At 38.6% G+C, this 17,615-nt stretch overlaps 1 long non-coding RNA gene across 1 annotated transcript in view; it reads left to right on the top strand.

The window, feature by feature from the left end:
- The window catches only part of LOC311514780, a 36,181-nt gene extending 19,892 nt beyond the window's left edge, over positions 1-16,289 (top strand). The window contains exon 3 of the long non-coding RNA XR_014709935.1: positions 16,185-16,289. This is a non-coding gene — a long non-coding RNA (uncharacterized lncRNA). The remainder of the gene's footprint in view (positions 1-16,184) is intronic.
- Positions 16,290-17,615: the final 1,326 nt, after the last annotated feature.

The following is a 17,615-nucleotide window of genomic DNA, read 5'->3' as shown; positions in this document are numbered from 1 at the left end:
TTTCCTTTGTTTTTTCTCAGCTCTTCCCAGGAAGGGGGCATGAAAGGGCTTGAGGATAACCCACAGGAATAAATTCCCAAGTGTTCCTTTCTGGGTCCTTTTTCAAAGGGCGGGGGTTGTACTTGGGTGGTGGAAGCATCTACCCATCCAAGGTCAGAGAGAAGCTGTGACCTTGGGAATTTAATACCAGTCTGGAGTGGCCAGTATTAATTTTTAAAATCCTTGCAGGCCCCCACCTTCTGCACTCGAAGTGCCAGAGTGGGGTATCAGCCTTGACAAATGCCATTGTTCTTTCTCATGTGTGCAAACTGTTGAATAGTCCTCTTGAAGCCTAGCCAAACTTTACAGCCATTATTGGACAAAGACCCCCAGTAAACCCATATCATATGTAGGCTAAAACTGTGCTCTCAATTATATCTAAAATCACTGAAATTTGAAGACAGGGCAGTCTAGGCACTGTCTCAAGAGCAGATTTTGATTTTAGTTATACCAGTGTTAAACACATGTAAGCTCAGTTTTGGGCAAAGCCCCTAGAAATAATTAATTTAACTGAAAATCCTGAAATAGATCCTTGCACCTTTGCTTGCATGTTGGGTAATACCTCAGCTCTCTAAGCTTTCTAAGAGTTTATTTTCAAAGCTGCTTCTTTGAGTAAAAATACCCAACAACCTGTTTTTTCAGCTCAGAAAAAGGATTCAACTCCTTCCTGGAGTTATGAACACTTGAAAAACATTGTCGTTGCAAAAGTTATCAGAAAAATTTCATGACCAAATCAGTTGCATTTCTTAGGTCTGTATATCAACTAAAGCTTACCAAGGACGTGATGGGGTCACATAACTTAAAAAATCAGTCATCATTCAGATTAGTGCCTACTGTAAATGTACTGGCTCCCTGTACCCCAAATCAGCAAAGTGAAATTGCCATTTTTTTCTTCTTCTTTCCCCAAATTGTCCCCTCAACCCATCCCTTTCTCTCTGTCCCTTGTTTAACTTCTCTATCATTTTTTCCTAACATCATTTCCCTTCTTCTCACCCGTAAGTCTGGGACTGAGGCTTCATCTTCTCACTGCCTGTTTCAACAGCTTGAACTTTTGAACCAGAGTCTCTTTTGTCCACATTGCTTTTTTCTATGTGAAACTACTCCTGGAACCAGAATGCATGTCTTCAGGAAGTACCCCTGGTGGCTGACTATCCTCCCTATGAATAAAGTTGTTCCTGCTTCACTTTTCTATCATAGTGACAGCAACAGTGATGAGAGTTAGCATGCGTAGTTCACCCCTCCTTCATGGGTGTAAGGGAACATTTACAAAATGTCTGAACAGTTATCATTTTCTGAAGTTGGTTTCAGGCCAGACAGAAAAGGAGATTTGCAAAATGAGTCTAACTTTAAGTACTATGACATCCTAGGAACAGTTTTCAGGATTGAGTGTCAAACTATACTATAGGTACATAGATTGATAATTAGGCAGATATGTACTGACTAAATAGATAATTTGATGCCTTAAACCAGTACTTAGCAGGGAGATTATCAAAGGCACTAAGGGAAGTTAGAATCCCATCCCACATTGAAAGATGATGGAGTTGAGGGCCTACGTCCCATTTGTGCCTTTGGCTTAGATGCCAATAATGGATATTTACATGGCTAACTTTAGGCACTCAAGTTTGAAAATTGATGTTTGTCTTCAAAGAAAGATGGATTTGTAAAGATTACAAATGTGCAAAAATAAATGAGATTACATTTTAGATTGCAAACTTTAAAGCAAAGTGCAAAAGAAAAAATAGCCCAGAGAAATTAAACTATTCTGGTTTTATATTTTGTATTTCAATAGGAGCATAAGGATCTTATTTCCAACTTGGTATTGAGTATTTACATGCATAACTCACTGTACATCAAGATAAGAACACAATATTTATTTTTAAAGAACTTTAACACTCAGCAAAATATATTTTCATGTGGATAATTTTTAGAATGATTCAGATTTTCAAATACTGATATTTTTGTAAAGGAATTTAATATGCTAATTAGCCATTAACACAGAGAGATTCTGGATTAAGTATCAGAGAAATTAAATCTTGTAAAACACCACAATAATAGCCCTTTTAGCAAATTTCTATCCCGAAGCATCATGTTGCTTTAGGTCCTATGAGGTTATATTAGTCACATTGCATAACATCATGTCTGAAGTGCCAAGGAAATAAAGTAAGAAAGTCACCAAAAGTGACACATTACAATATGGCACCGTGTAAAGCAATACATCAGAATGTGGCATGGTTAGAAACAATGTAGCCTTTTCTTCTGTAATCCTTCAGAAGAACAATTTATTTAAGTGATTGTTTTTTCCTTCTGAAAAATGTTTTAAAGGATTTTTTGAAAGGATCACACCAGAGACATGGATTGTATACTAAATTTATACTACTCAAAAGTGTTTGGCCCAAATTCAGGTTCACTTTTGGGGAAGTGGTTCCAATCTTACTAATAAGGTGCAAACGTGTTGTGAAGAGAACATTAAGCTAGAAACAGATTGCGACTGACCACATCCTGAAGATTGCCAAGTGGGTAATGTCTAGAAAATCTGCTCTTCAGATCCACAGTGGACCTTATATTTCACTGTCTATTGAAACTGTGCCAAGAGTGAAGATTCCTGAAGGATATCTGCTGATCTACATCTATATACACCATAGGGCCAGTAAGTTACCATACAGCACCCATGAGACCTGCAGATGCAGGTACCCTGGGCCCAATTGTGTATCTTAATTCTCCTCTGAAGTGAAATAAGTTACATGGGGCTAGATTCACAAAGGGTCTTTGATGCTGATGTCCCAGATTTAGGTGCCAATGGCATTCACAACCCCTCCCCCCGCACTGCTGCCTAACATTGTAGGCACCTAAATTCCTTCAGTCCTGATATTTTTGCAGTAAAAGTTCCCTAGGCACCTAAGTTTCTGCCTTTGGGCTTGTGTGCTGCTGCCACGCTGTGGAAGGAGTCCAAAGACCTAAACTCTTGTGCAAGAGGGGCTCTCCTCCACCCAACTCATCTATGGGGTCCTATCTGGTAGGTGGTGCCCAGCAGCTCCACATGAAAGAATGGGGAGGGGAGGACCTCCCTTGTAACTTTTAGCCTAGTGGTTAGGATATTCACCTGGAGTGTAGGACAGCTCCCATTCAAATCTCCTATCTGCCTGTGTAGGACAAGGGATTTGAACAGGGATCTGCCAACTCTTAGATGAATGCCCTAACTAGTGGACTATGAGATAGTCTCTTAAGGGGGCGTTCTCTCAATCCTTCCTTTTCAAGAAGTTCTACTTTGGATAAATAATTAAAGAGTCATTGGGCCAGAAAGCAAGACAGAGGATGACTCTATAGCCTGCTGGTCAGGGCACACCCCGTAGACGGTGAGAGATCCACGATCCAATCCCTCTACTCCAACAAGCAGCAGTAGTACTAGCAAACATCTTAGCTGTGTGATTACAGGAGAGGGTTCCTGGCTGTAAATCCTAAGCAGAGATAAGGGCCTCCTTGGAGCCTGGATGAATGGGCCCACCTCCAGCTGAGAGGAATCATAGAATCATAGATAGGAAGAGTTTAGGACATACCCCAATCTTGGCATCTCCCTTTGATTAGCTTAAGTGGCCCCTTGCTCAGTGTGTTGGCTTTTGTGAATCTCATCGTTAGGTGTTTGTCTTTCCCCATTAATTGTGTAGCGATCCTGAGCAATTCATTCAGGGTTTATGAATCCCAATAATTTTCTATGCACCTAAGTTCCTTTGTGAACCTTGGTCTCAATGACTCTATGGCTATTCAAAAAGAATAATTAATAAGGTGGTGGAAAAGGTGTTCTAAAATGAGAACCCCAAGTGCATTTTATTGTTATGCCAACAATAGTAAATATATAAATATAATTTGAAATAGGTTATAGTTCAGTTGTCCCTCTACCTAGGAAAAGGGTTAAAAGGCTCTGCAAGCCTCCAAATACATTAATAAGTAATTTGCATAGGATAACTTAAGTAAGAGACTTTAGACAATATTTGCTAAGTGTCTTAGCCAATAAGGAGTTTACAACACTAGTGGAGAAGGGGTGCCTCAGCAAGATGACGGCACAAGAGCAAGTCTAATTTACACATGTGGAAGATTGGGCATAGCAGAGTTCTGCTTTCTAATATCCCTTTCCCACTAATCCTGCCCATACTCTGCCCTGACAGCTCCCAACACTCCTTTCTTTATGGTAGAGGGGAGATGCAGTTGGCAGAAGAGATAGTAGAGCTACTTCCATTGGTTTTGTGTCAGCAGACTGCTGCCCTGGAGGGGCAATTCTCCATCCCCTATCTTTGGACTATTTAAGGTCACTTTGCACTGGTTATATTGGGAAAATTGATCTTACTAGACTGGCGACTCTGGGCCTTTATGTCTTAAGAGCTGAATTTCGAAGCTGAAACTTGACACATAGTCCTCATGGAGGACTAGGTCCTTGGCTTGATTTGAAAACATTTGTTAGTTTTTACCAAAGTTATGACTCCATGTAGAAAATTCCTTTATCCAGGACCGCACTTTGCATACGATCTGGTCAAAATTTTTCTCTCTAATTTTTTTTCTAATGAAATATTGGGTTACTTGAAAATGATTGTTTTCTTGAAATTAATTTTTCAATTTTTTAAATTTTTTTTCTGAAAAATTGAAAACTGAAACCATGAAAAATTTTCATTTTTTGAAATTAGAATGTTTTCAGTTTTTTTCCCCCATTTGTCTCCTTTTTTCTCTTCCCCCCCAAAGAAAATGTTAATTTTTTGCAGCAAAACATATTTACCATCTTTCAGCAAGCTCTACTTATAACAAATATTTTGCTGACATTAAAGGATTGCGACTTTCATATTTATTGAACTAATTTTCTTCTAACTTGAATTGTTTTCTAGTTATTATTCTGATGTAAAAATGCAGCTAAATTTGAAGGAAATCAGTTTTAAACTGATGATCATATCAAACTGAGAAAGGCTAGAATCAGGCTAACTGATACACTAGTATAAAGTTGTATTGCACACAAAAAAACTATGTTAAAATAATATTAAGCTTGCAAAGTCAGGCACTCAAAAGTTAGGAAATGCCAGAATTAAGGTGGTCTTTGCAACTATAATTCAGCCCCTAGTCTCCTTACCTCAGCAATTCCATCCTCAATGCCCACCCAGCTTCTAGTTCCAGTTTCTCTCCCCTCCTCCAGTCCCAGGCTCATCAAAACCCTTTTCCCTCCCTCTGGTCTAGCTTTTGTCTCTTCTTTGTTCACATTCAATGACTTCTTCTTCCTTGCTGCCTGGATGGCTGCAGGGATCATTGAGAGTATAGAACAGGGACTGGCAACAATTGGCATGCAGCCCATCAGGGTAATCTTCTGGCAGGCCGTGAGACATTTTGCTGATGTTGACTGTCCTCAGGCACTGTCCTCTGCAGCTCCCAGTGGCCGCAGTTTGCCATTCCCAGCTAATGGGAGCTGCGGGAAGCGGTGGCCAGCTCGTCCCTGCGGCCTGCTGCTTCCACAGCTCCCATTGGCCGGGAACGGCGAACCACGGTCACTGGGAGCTGCAGGGGGCCGTGCCTGCGGATGGTCAATGTAAACAAAATGTCTTGTGGTCTGCCAGCAGGTTACCTATATAGATATACTGATATAGATATACCGATAGATATACCGATATAGAAGAACATAGGTTCCCTACTATAGAATAACACAGGCTCCCTACTCGTAGTTCTGATGCCTCGTCCAAAGCAGCTGAAAGCAGCTCTTACAAAGAAAGTCCTTCTGAACCTCAATAGCTGTGTCTGGAGCATGTTCAGTTTCTCTGCGGAGATGGCAGAGGTACAGAACAAAGACACATAGTAGCTATGAGGGATCATACTTAGTCATTCTGTGTGAATGGTGCATGTGCAGTCTGGTCAGCACTGGGAGCTATGAGAGATTTAATGTGCTCTGTGAGGACAGAATCTTCAGAGATTGTAGTGTTAAAAATCAAAGACGTGTCCACTGAACATGTGTGAACTGTGATTTTTTTAAGGCTTATAATTCAGCCAAATTTGGGTGAATTAGCAGGGGGGTGGTAAAAAAACTCATTCCTTACACAAAGGCCAAGTCACCCCTTTGTGAAGTTCAAACCCCTGATTCAAAGAGCCTACTACTTTTCCAAGAAAAAAATCTTTGCTCTTCTTTTAATCTGGGCAAAAGAGTGCCGTTTGCCCTAGCCCTGATCTTGGAAATGGCTGAATTATATTGGCTGACATTTTCCAAATAAATGGTAGACACCTGGGGTCGACACCTAGCATAGCAAATTTCAAAGTTTAAAGTTTCACAGAGTTACAAGCAATTGAAAACAGGGTATTATATTGAGATTTGTTGAACAACCTTAATAATAGGCAGTACTACCATCTTTATCTGTAATATTTTACCATTACATTGAAAGGCATGAAAATGCAAGTTAACATGTTACTAACAGACACTTTTGTCTGACTGGAAACTGGTAAGTGTAAAAATAACTAATTAATTATAATTAATATATGGTCCTTCTCTTTGCTGACTCATGTCTGTTAATTGTAGAACTGGGACCTTCTTTTTTCGTTATTTTTTAGAAAGAAACCACAACTAATAAAAGATAATCAAAGGCTTAACAGCTTTTTAAATTGGTATCTTTCTACAAGACAATGCCTATTTGTAATATATAAAATCCTGGCAAAAGAGATAGAAATAATCTCCATAGAAATAGCTTGGGGAAAGTTTGCAACTGTGATTTTGTTGGAGGGTTTGGAAATTGGGTCACAAAGGAAAACTTTTCTCCAGAGATCCAAAACAGAGACCTAAAACAAAATGTGAGGGTACAATGAGAAAAAGTAGGGTTTGACCTGAAAGGGCATTGTAAAATATACACAACACCAAAAGAAAAAGCACAACAGAGCAAGCATGAGAGAAGACTGAGGAAAATATCAAGCCAAGGAACCAAAGAGGTAGTTTTGCAGAAAATAAGAGATGAAATGCAAATCAAGATATCTGACAGGTTTTTTGACATTGTAAATTCCAAAGGTAGGGAAACATTTCCTATAGAGATTCAGTATGCAGGATTATTATTTAGATTCTGATTCATTAACAAACATTTAAATACAATCATATTTTTAATGGAACTATCCACATGTTTCTTCTTGAGCACCTTTCCTCAGACCAAAAATAAGAAAATGTCAATAAATATCCTAAGACAGAAAGGGCGTGAAAACTTTTCAAGCTTCTTAAATGATATTTTTACAAGAAAACAATTCCTATATTTTAAAATGCTTTGTATTAACTGAATCATATGGACAAATAATGGGATTTTCATATGCAGTGGGCTGTTTGTGAACTGTTCATTGTGACTATTTGCTCTTTATCATTCATGATTTATAGATTCATAGATTCATAGATATTTAGGTCAGAAGGGACCATTATGATCATCTAGTCTGACCTCCTGCACAATGCAGGCCACAGAATTTCACCCACCACTCCTAAAAAAGACCTCACACCTATATCTGTGCTATTGAAGTCCTCAAATTGTAGTTTGAAGACCTCAAGGGGCAGAGAATCCTCCAGCAAGTGACCCGTGCCCCATGCTACAGAGGAAGGCGAAAAACCTCCAGGGCCTTCCAATCTGCCCTGGAGGAAAATTCCTTCCCGACCCCAAATATGGCGATCAGCTAAACCCTGAGCATATGGGCAAGATTCATCAGCCAGATACTACAGAAAATTCTTTCCCGGGTAACTTGGATCTTACCCCATCTAAAAACCCATCACAGGCCATTGGGCCTATTTACCATGAATATTTAATTACCCAAACCATGTTATCCCATCATACCATCTCCTCCATAAACTTATCGAGTTTAATCTTAAAGCAAGATAGATCTTTTGCCCCCACTACTTCCCTCGAAAGGCTATTCCAAAACTTCACTCCTCTGATGGTTAGAAACCTTTGTCTAATTTCTAATCTAAATTTCCTAGTGGCCAGTTTATATCCATTTGTTCTTGTGTCCACATTGGTACTGAGTTTAAATAATTCCTCTCCCTCTCTGGTATTTATCCCTCTAATATATTTATAGAGAGCAATCATATCTCCCCTCAACCTTCTTTTAGTTAGGCTAAACAAGCCAAGCTCCCTGAGTCTCCTTTCATAAGACAAGTTTTCCATTCCTCGGATCATCCTAGTAGCCCTTCTCTGTACCTGTTCCCGTTTGAATTCATCCTTCTTAAACATGGGAGACCAGAACTGCACACAGTATTCCAGGTGAGGTCTCACCGGTGCCTTATATAACGGTACTAAAACCTCCTTATCCCTACTGGAAATACCTCTCCTGATGCATCCCAAGACGACATTAGCTTTTTTCACAGCCATATCACATTGGCAGCTCATAGTCATCCTATGATCAACCAATACCCCAAGGTCCTTTTCCTCCTCCGTTACTTCTAGTTGATGCGTCCCTAGCTTATAACTAAAATTCTTGTTATTAATCCCTAAATGCATGACCTTACACTTCTCACTATTAAATTTCATCCTATTCCTATTACTCCAGTTTACAAGGTCATCCAGATCCTCCTGTAAGGTATCCCTGTCCTTCTCTAAATTAGCAATACCTCCCAGCTTTGTATCATCTGCAAACTTTATTAGCACACTCCCACTTTTTGTGCCCAGGTCAGTAATAAAAAGATTAAATAAGATTGGTCCCAAAACTGATCCTTGAGGAACTCCACTGGTAACCTCCCTCCAACTTGACAGTTCACCTTTCAGTAGGACCCGTTGTAGTCTCCCCTTTAACCAATTCCCTATCCACCTTTCAATTTTCCTATTGATGCCCATCTTATCCAATTTAACTAATAATTCCCCATGTGGCACAGTATCAAACGCCTTACTAAAATCTAAGTAAATTAGATCCACTGCGTTTCCTTTATCTAAAAAATCTGTTACTCTCTCAAAGAAGGAGATCAGGTTGGTTTGGCACGATCTACCTTTTGTAAAACCATGTTGTATTTTGTCCCATTTACCATTGACTTCAATGTCCTTAACTACCTTCTCCTTCAAAATTTTTTCCAAGACCTTGCATACTACAGATGTCAAACTAACAGGCCTATAATTACTTGGATCACTTTTTTTCCCTTTCTTAAAAATAGGAACTATGTTAGCAATTCTCCAATCATACGGTACAACCCCTGAGTTTACAGATTTGTGACTGATCATCTAAATCATATAATATTTTTCTGCCCCCTGATAGCATAACAAACATTTTAATGAGGAGAATAACCACTGAAACAACTTACTAATGGATGTGGTAGATACTCCATCACCTGAAGAATTTAACCCAAGATTGGATATCTCCCTAAAAGATAGGGGTTGAAATCCAGTATCCATTTAAGTTAATGGGAGTTTTGCCATTGATTTGAATGGCACCAGGATTCCATAGGCTTGAAGCAGGAATTACTGGATGAAATTCTCTGGTCTCTGTTATGCAGGAGGTCAGACTACATGATTATGAAGGTTTTACAATCTAGTAATCTGTTGCCCCAATTCTACAGTGGGATATGCCTTTGTGGGCATTAACTATCCGCTGCTGAATTTCTTTTGAGTATAAGGACCTATGAGTTTTGTGCTGCATGAGATTAGCATAAAAATAACATTTAGCATGACACCCATAACAGGGAAACAGTTGAAGAAAAATACCATTTCTGAGGTTCTATATTTAGCACCTATAAACATATTTTCCAGTATTTCATGTGACCAGTAAGGAAATGTGAATCTAGTTTCTGCTACAGACTTTTCTTCTTTCTTTTCCCGATCCAAAGTGAAAATTAAAACACTCAGCAGGAAATGATCATTTTTTTCCAATAATTTTGTAGGATGACAAATGCCATGTATTGCAGTATATAAGAGATCACACCCACTATGACAGCTAAAACTGTTATTGAAATCACACCAGCAGATTTTGTAGTCATTTTGCATTCTTTCCCACTTAAACACCATATCAGAGTTTTGGGATCTGACCAACTAATCCACTTAATACTTATTTAATTATCTCAGCACTCTGTTTTATAATTCTCCATGAGCTACTTAGATGTGAACTGTATACCTTCTCATCACAGAGCTTATCATACCACTTGCACAAAATTTAATCAAGGGGAAAATTAAGTAAAACATTGTAAGTCAAATTATGTTGGCTATACATTAGCAATTTTCTTCATTTACAGTTATTCATGTAATGTACATGAACAACATTTTTATATCATGAGCTCATATTTGAATTATAATTATCAATGGAATAAAGGCTTTTAAATAATTAAAACCCTCAGGCATAACTGCTCTTGAATGATAAGTGCAATCATGCTCTCAGTCACTCACATATTGTTAATGTACTTGACAGCATGGATACATTTACTTACAAATATATTATATCATCAGGATTTTGTCCTAATACAATGGTGACCATTGAAAGATCAACATTGAGCAAGTGTAGCCAGACCACTTCATGTGAGGTACTAAAGTTACTAACTATTCCATGTATAGGGGTTCAATGGAGGTAACTTGGATACCACAATGTGGTAATCTTTGGTAAATGTTGACTGTTTAATGGCAATTTCTGTAACATATATAAAAATTGCATTAAAATAAACATAACATCTATAAAAAACCCAGCTGAGCATGTAACAAGAAACAGTGATTTCAAATATGAAGGACGTGAAAATCTACCACAACAATTACAATACTTAAATGTAAAAACACTATGGCCCTGGTCTTTACAGCATGTCCTGTCAGTGTGCTTCTAGTTATTACTTGATTGTAAGTACAAATAAGCTATTTCATATATACAGTGAAATACACAAAGATGAAGACCTCATGCAGAATCAACATTTATGGAATCTTTTTTTTCCCTTCTGTATCATCTCAGTGCATCAGTGGTTAGGCCAGCAGTGAGCATGAACTTCCAAATATTTAGCCATATTTTGAGGGGCTTTTGTTTTATGTTTTTTCCTCGACTCATTGCAATCCAGCTGAATCCTTATATAATATTGGATGCCAAACAGAGGGCTTCTAACTTGTACTTATAAATGATGCTAATATGACAATTGTTCTTAAAAAGTAAAAGGTACTATGTAACACTAGCCACAAGTACCACAAACTTCACGGGCATGATTCTGATCTCACATCAATTTACCCTTATTTACCAAGCAGATTTCTGCCAGGGTTTATATGCCGTGCCGTGCTACATACCACCAGAACTTGTACATTGCTCCCTCTCTCAACAGTTACACATAATCTCTGTTACCAAGAGTTATATGAGTGTTAAATTAGTGTAAATAATTTAAGAATCAGTCCCTACAGCTTCATCTCCACCACTCTTATGGTGACTATTAAAGCTACAAGAGCATGGGGGTTAATAGGCTATTGGTACACTCCTTAGGTACTTTGGTGCATGCCTCAAACCACTTAAGAAGTGCACTACTTAAATGTATTGAACTTTTACCCCTCCCTAACTATTTTCCCTAACCAATATTTGTTTATTTCGAAACCAACATCCCACCCATGATGGGTCAAATTCAGTGCATACACACATGAATGGAAATCATACTGACTTCAGTCCTTCTCATGCTACAACTAAATTTAGTTCAATGAGATTAGGAATGTTTGTTTCTTTTTTTCTGGTGTTGGGTCCCAACTGTGCACCACTGGGGGTTGACACCCAGCTCTGACATCATCAAAATGATCCAATCAGAATACGCCTTTGAATAATTAGCATACAAAGCCATACTCTAACTTGGAATACAAATGTGAACAGGTATGAGAGGCTTATGACACTAATGGGTCACTGCTGTCATGCAGTAGGGGCTTCTTTTGGAAGAGATGACACTTGCCACATTCTGCACGCTTCTCATCTACAACCATTCTTGACTGGCTCCTAACCCTAATGAAATTATCACCCCTTGAATGGGCACAGGTGTAGTGTAACAGATGAGGATTAATTTAGACGGCCAAAATACCAATTATGAGCATCTGAAGTATTTGTTATAGGAATAATTCCCAGCCAGAAATGCCAAAGTGAAAGTCCATTATATTTCCCTGCAGGCTTAGTTACGGAGTTGCCATTATTTTAACTCAGATCTAGCTCAACTTCAGAAGAAACATTTCCTAAATAAAATCTTTACAGAATAGTGTTCTGCTACTGATCATCTAAAGAGAAATTCACCCCACCATCTTACTTTGCCATCTGGCCTTATTTCCCTTTAGACTAGTCACCAGGTACCTGGTAACATCCATCACATCTTCTATCTTTCTTCACCATACAAAAGCTGTTGTCATTTATTGCTGTGCCAAATCTCTTTTCTCATCTTGCTACATGAACTGCTAATTCTCACTTGTGTCATTTATACATCAGTATAGATGAGACTAAACTTTACAGCACTTTAGGTGAGTGTTCATGACACTGTTTCATTGGTTCTACATTTTAGATAACAGCTTTGATTGATCATTACCAGAATGTCCCATATAGGCAAAGGAGTCCACTTTTCATAGACTAAAGCCTTCTTAGCATTTAACTCTTTTGCCTTTGTGGTGGTACTCAACATCTTGTCACTGTGAACTTCACCAAATATTACCAATCCCTCCCTTGGTCTCAGTGGTTTTTTAATGGGAATATGTCATAAATCCAAAATTCCAAGCCTGGTGTTAGCTTGTTTTCCATTTGAGCCCAATATTAATGTCCTCTTGAGAGCTTAGAAGACATGTCAGTGACAGAAAGAATGAATAAAAGAACGAAACTTAGTCTAACTATCTTAGTAATTTTAAATCTTTCTGTGCACTCCCGCTCTCTATTATTACACAGCATTTGGTATCTTTATAAAGAGTCTTTGATAATATTCATAGTGTTCAATAAAATGCAATTTATTTTATAAGACGTTCTAGTGAGAAGCTGTGTGAATGCTGTCCATAGGGAATTCCAGTGAGAGATCTTATGAATGCTCTTGAAAGCTTTTGAATGTCTACAAAATTCAGAATCAATATCTTTCAGAATTCAAGAGAGTGTACCTCTTAATTATCTACCGGGTGAAGAGCTCATTAAAGGAAAGTATTCAGGGGTCAAATCTGCATTGTTCTTCACACAGAGTGAGTCTCTGATGAAAGAAACACTTTCACACATCTATTAAATTCTTGATTCTTCTTAATAAAAAGCATGCAACACATCCCATGAAACTGATAGAAAGCTCATGTCATACATATAAAGGGAAGGGTAAACCCCTTTGAAATCCCTCCTGGCCAGGGGAAAGCTCCTCTCACCTGTAAAGGGTTAAGAAGCTAAAGGTAACCTCGCTGGCACCTGACCAAAATGACCAATGAGGAGACAAGATACTTTCAAAAGCTGGGAGGAGGGAGAGAAACAAAGGGTCTGTGTCTGTCTGTATGCTGCGCTTGCCAGGGACAGAACAGGAATGGAGTCTTAGAACTTTTAGTAAGTAATCTAGCTAGGTATGTGTTAGATTATGATTTCTTTAAATGGCTGAGAAAAGAATTGTGCTGAATAGAATAACTATTTCTGTCTGTGTATCTTTTTTGTAACTTAAGGTTTTGCCTAGAGGGGTTCTCTATGTTTTTGAATCTAATTACCCTGTAAGATATCTACCATCCTGATTTTACAGGGGGGATTTCTTTATTTCTATTTACTTCTATTTTTTATTAAAAGTCTTCTTGTAAAACACTGAATGCTTTTTCATTGTTCTCAGATCCAAGGGTTTGGGTCTGTGGTCACCTATGCAAATTGGTGAGGCTTTTTATCCAACATTTCCCAGGAAAGGGGGGGTGCAAGTGTTGGGAGGATTGTTCATTGTTCTTAAGATCCAAGGGTCTGGGTCTGTAGTCACCTAGGCAATTTGGTGAGGCTTTTTACCAAACCTTGTCCAGGAAGTGGGGTGCAAGGTTTTGGGAAGTATTTTGGGGGGAAGGACGCGTCCAAACAGCTCTTCCCCAGTAACCAGTATTAGTTTGGTGGTGGTAGCGGCCAGTCCAAGGACAATGGGTGGAATATTTTGTACCTTGGGGAAGTTTTGACCTAAGCTGGTAAAGATAAGCTTAGGAGGTTTTTCATGCAGGTCCCCACATCTGTACCCTAGAGTTCAGAGTGGGGGAGGAACCTTGACAGCTCATACCAGTCTACTTGAAACAACTGGCAACAACAACAATTGGCAACAACATGCTGCATATTATCCCCCTTCTGTGAGTAGTGGTACTGGAACAATTTATATAGTGGGAATGCTGAGAGACATTGAACTAAACTGTAAACCCTTTACATTATGGAAACCACTTCAAGCCAAGGGGTGTGGCAGCACCCCTAGTTCCAGCACCAATGTGTGTGGGTGTGAGTGAGTAAGTGAATGAGAGGTTATGTCAAAATTTCTGCAGTGTAAAGTCTGTTGCCCTGATATCTATTAATATAATTGATATAGAGCTTAATATGTCCCCATGGTTTGAATGGCTTCTTACTTGTGAGTAAGCCAGCTAAATGATTTTTTTTAGTATAATAAAATATCCTAATTATAACTTTTAATACCTGTTACATCCGTGTGAACCAAATAGTTTAGGATGAGTTTGCATTCAGTAGAGCAATCTGATTGGGAAAAAGTGTATATTGTATACATCTCCCAAGTGATGTACAACACCAATAAGCACAATCAATTATTTTCTCTCATTGTGAGAAGGAATAATGGCCAAAGTATGAGGGCAAATGCTATTCTTTAAAATCATCATGGTGAAAGCCTCACAACTTCACAGTCATTATTAGTTTAATCTGCCCCATTGTCATGACTATTTGGCATTGCCCTAAGTTTGATTTTCAGCTTTCAGAATATTCTAGGAACTCAGAAGCCTCTATATAAATACATAGCACACCCACATCTTGAATACTGCATAGAGATGTGGTCGCACCACCTCAAAAAAGATATATTGGACTTGGAAAAGGTTCAGAAAAGAGCAACAAAAATTATTAGGGGTATGGAACGGCCTCTGTATGAGGAGAGATTAATAAGACTGGGACTTTTCAGCTTGGAAAAGAGACATCTAAGGGTAGATGTGATAGAGGTCTATAAAATCATGACTGATGTGGAGAAAGTAAATAAAGAAGTGTTATTTACTCCTTCTCATAACACAAGAACTAGGGGCCACCAAATTGAATTAATAGGCAGTAGGTTTAAAACAAACAAAAGGAAGTATTTTTTCACACTATGCAAAGTCAACCTATGTGGAACTCCTTGCCAGAGGATATTGTGAAGGCCAAGATTATAACAGGGTTCAAAAAAGAAGTAGATAAAATCATGGAGGATAGGTCCCTCAATGGTGATTAGCCAGGCAGGGATGGTGTCCCTAGCCTCTGTTTGCCAGAATCTGGGAATGGGTGACAGGGGATGGATCACTTGATGATTACCTGTTCTGTTCATTCCCTCCGGGGCACCTGGCATTGGCCACTGTTGGAAGACAGGATACTGGGCTAAATGGACCTTTGGTCTGACCTAGTATGGCCATTCTTATGTTAAGCACATGCTGGTTTTATCATGCCTTTGAGATTTTTGGAGTGTTATGACCACAGATACACTGGGGAGGCTATAGTTCCTTTATATCTTTTGTTTTTCCAAAAGCTGGTTGGTTGGGTTTTGGTTTTGCAAAACCAAAAGCAGAGGTTATTTAGATTCATGTCCCACTATATCCAAATCACTAGAATGAAAGTGGGGTGAGCATAAAAGGTTTCAATTATGAACCATTGATCAGGACAATTTTAGGATATTCAGTAGTACGTTAGGTGCCATCTCTATGGATATATCGGGCATATTTTGCAATAAACAGGCAGTTAAAGTGTGTCATGAAAGAGAAAATAGCATATTCATAGATCAAATTACCCCAAAACTGTGATATCAAAAGCATTTTTTAAAAAAGAGTAAGTATGCATTTATTTTGTGTTGCAACAAATTGATGTAAGGGGAAAACATTTTTTTTGATATCCACCTAGATATTATTTAATATCTAGTCTAGCTTTAAACCTGCAACTATTGTATTTTGGTACCATCCTTAATTTTTTAAATGTCAGAATTGATAATTTATCATGAAATAGCATGTTCAGTTCAGACATGCGGATGCCTTAGATTAATCATCTGCTTTTGCACACAGGCCTTTCTGCTGGAAGCACTTGCACACGGCAGAGCAGAGTGTCCAGTGCTGTTGAACTGCAGTAAAAATGTGAATAGAAGCTATGCATGGGTCCTGATAAGTTAAATCACCAATCTTTGTCTTTTGACCGATAAGTAGTAAGTCTGAAACCCTCTGTATACACCCTGCCTTATCCAGATATGGAAACTGTAAAAGTGGAGTGTGCCAAGGTGGAGAATGACCACTGAATTAAATTCAGTCTTCATCATGATAATGAGAATGCTACACATTCCCTTATCTCCTTCTTCCACTACTAGACAGGAATAAGTTAGTGACCTCAGCAGCACTCTCCAGAATGCAATATTCAGTTTTCCTTCACCACCTTTCAGGTTCTCTATTGTTCTTATAAACGCAGTATTCCATACTATGATGGGCAGGATCAGGCCAAAGATGGTGTATGATGTGGACACACTGTAGGAACGAAATACTATCCATTGTGTTTATGGCATACTAGGATTTAACACCAAGGGGACAGCAAGTACACAGTTCAGAGGAATCACAGTTTTATAGGCCTCATGATTTTAATTAGCCTGGCTGGAATTCTTTATACTTTTGTACAAAACCTACATAACGTGCATTATTTGCCCCCACTCTCCCCCCCCCGCATACACTATTTTACAGTATGTGATTTTCTGTTGGTGTTAAAGATAATTTTTCCAAATTATGAGAGGGCAATGATATCTAAGTGAGCCATGAGGCTTGTTGTCAGGCCAAGAGAATAGGAGAATATGATCCATTAAGAAATCCTTTAGATAATTGGCTGAGATTCAAGGCAGTGCAGCAGAACAACAGGGCCACCCTAGATATTTTTCCATTATGTTTAATTAGAGAAAGGCCCAAATCAGAAATCTGGATTTTAAATGCCAGAGCACTGGGAGTGTCTAAACAAAGATGCTGAAGCAACATCCATCTTTGATCTCAGACTTGGTAAAAATCTTATTGAGAGCAGCTAGGTGCTGAGCACTTATGAACATATGGCATACTGCATATAACTAATCAAATATTATCCTTTGAACACCCTTGCTTTTCATGAAAACCTACGGTAACTGGTGTAGGCAGCTAACTGCACTAGCCTTTTATTTCTAGAGACCTGAATTCTAATCCTGATGATTAGGGTCACTAATATAAATGAATATAAGTGTGCTATCCTGCAAGGTTCAGCCCCAGAGTAGTGGAGGTGTTGCAGGATCTGACCTCATTAGCAGAATTGTGGGGTAAATCTGCACAGAATATGCAATTTTTTATGGTATTATTTCTTGACTTTCATGAGAACTGTGCTTGGAAGCCCTTCAGTATCAAATGGGAAAGGACTTACTGTTTCATAAATACAATTGTTACCAGTCCTGATAAATTCACTAACATACTGTTGTCATAGCATTTATCCAAAAAGTA

The sequence above is a fragment of the Lepidochelys olivacea genome (assembly GCF_965140295.1).
Source record: "Lepidochelys olivacea isolate rLepOli2 genome assembly, chromosome: 1".
NCBI lineage: Eukaryota > Metazoa > Chordata > Testudines > Cheloniidae > Lepidochelys > Lepidochelys olivacea.
The sequence above is the reverse complement of the archived record's forward strand: the minus strand, read 5'-3'. Positions and strand labels throughout refer to the sequence as shown.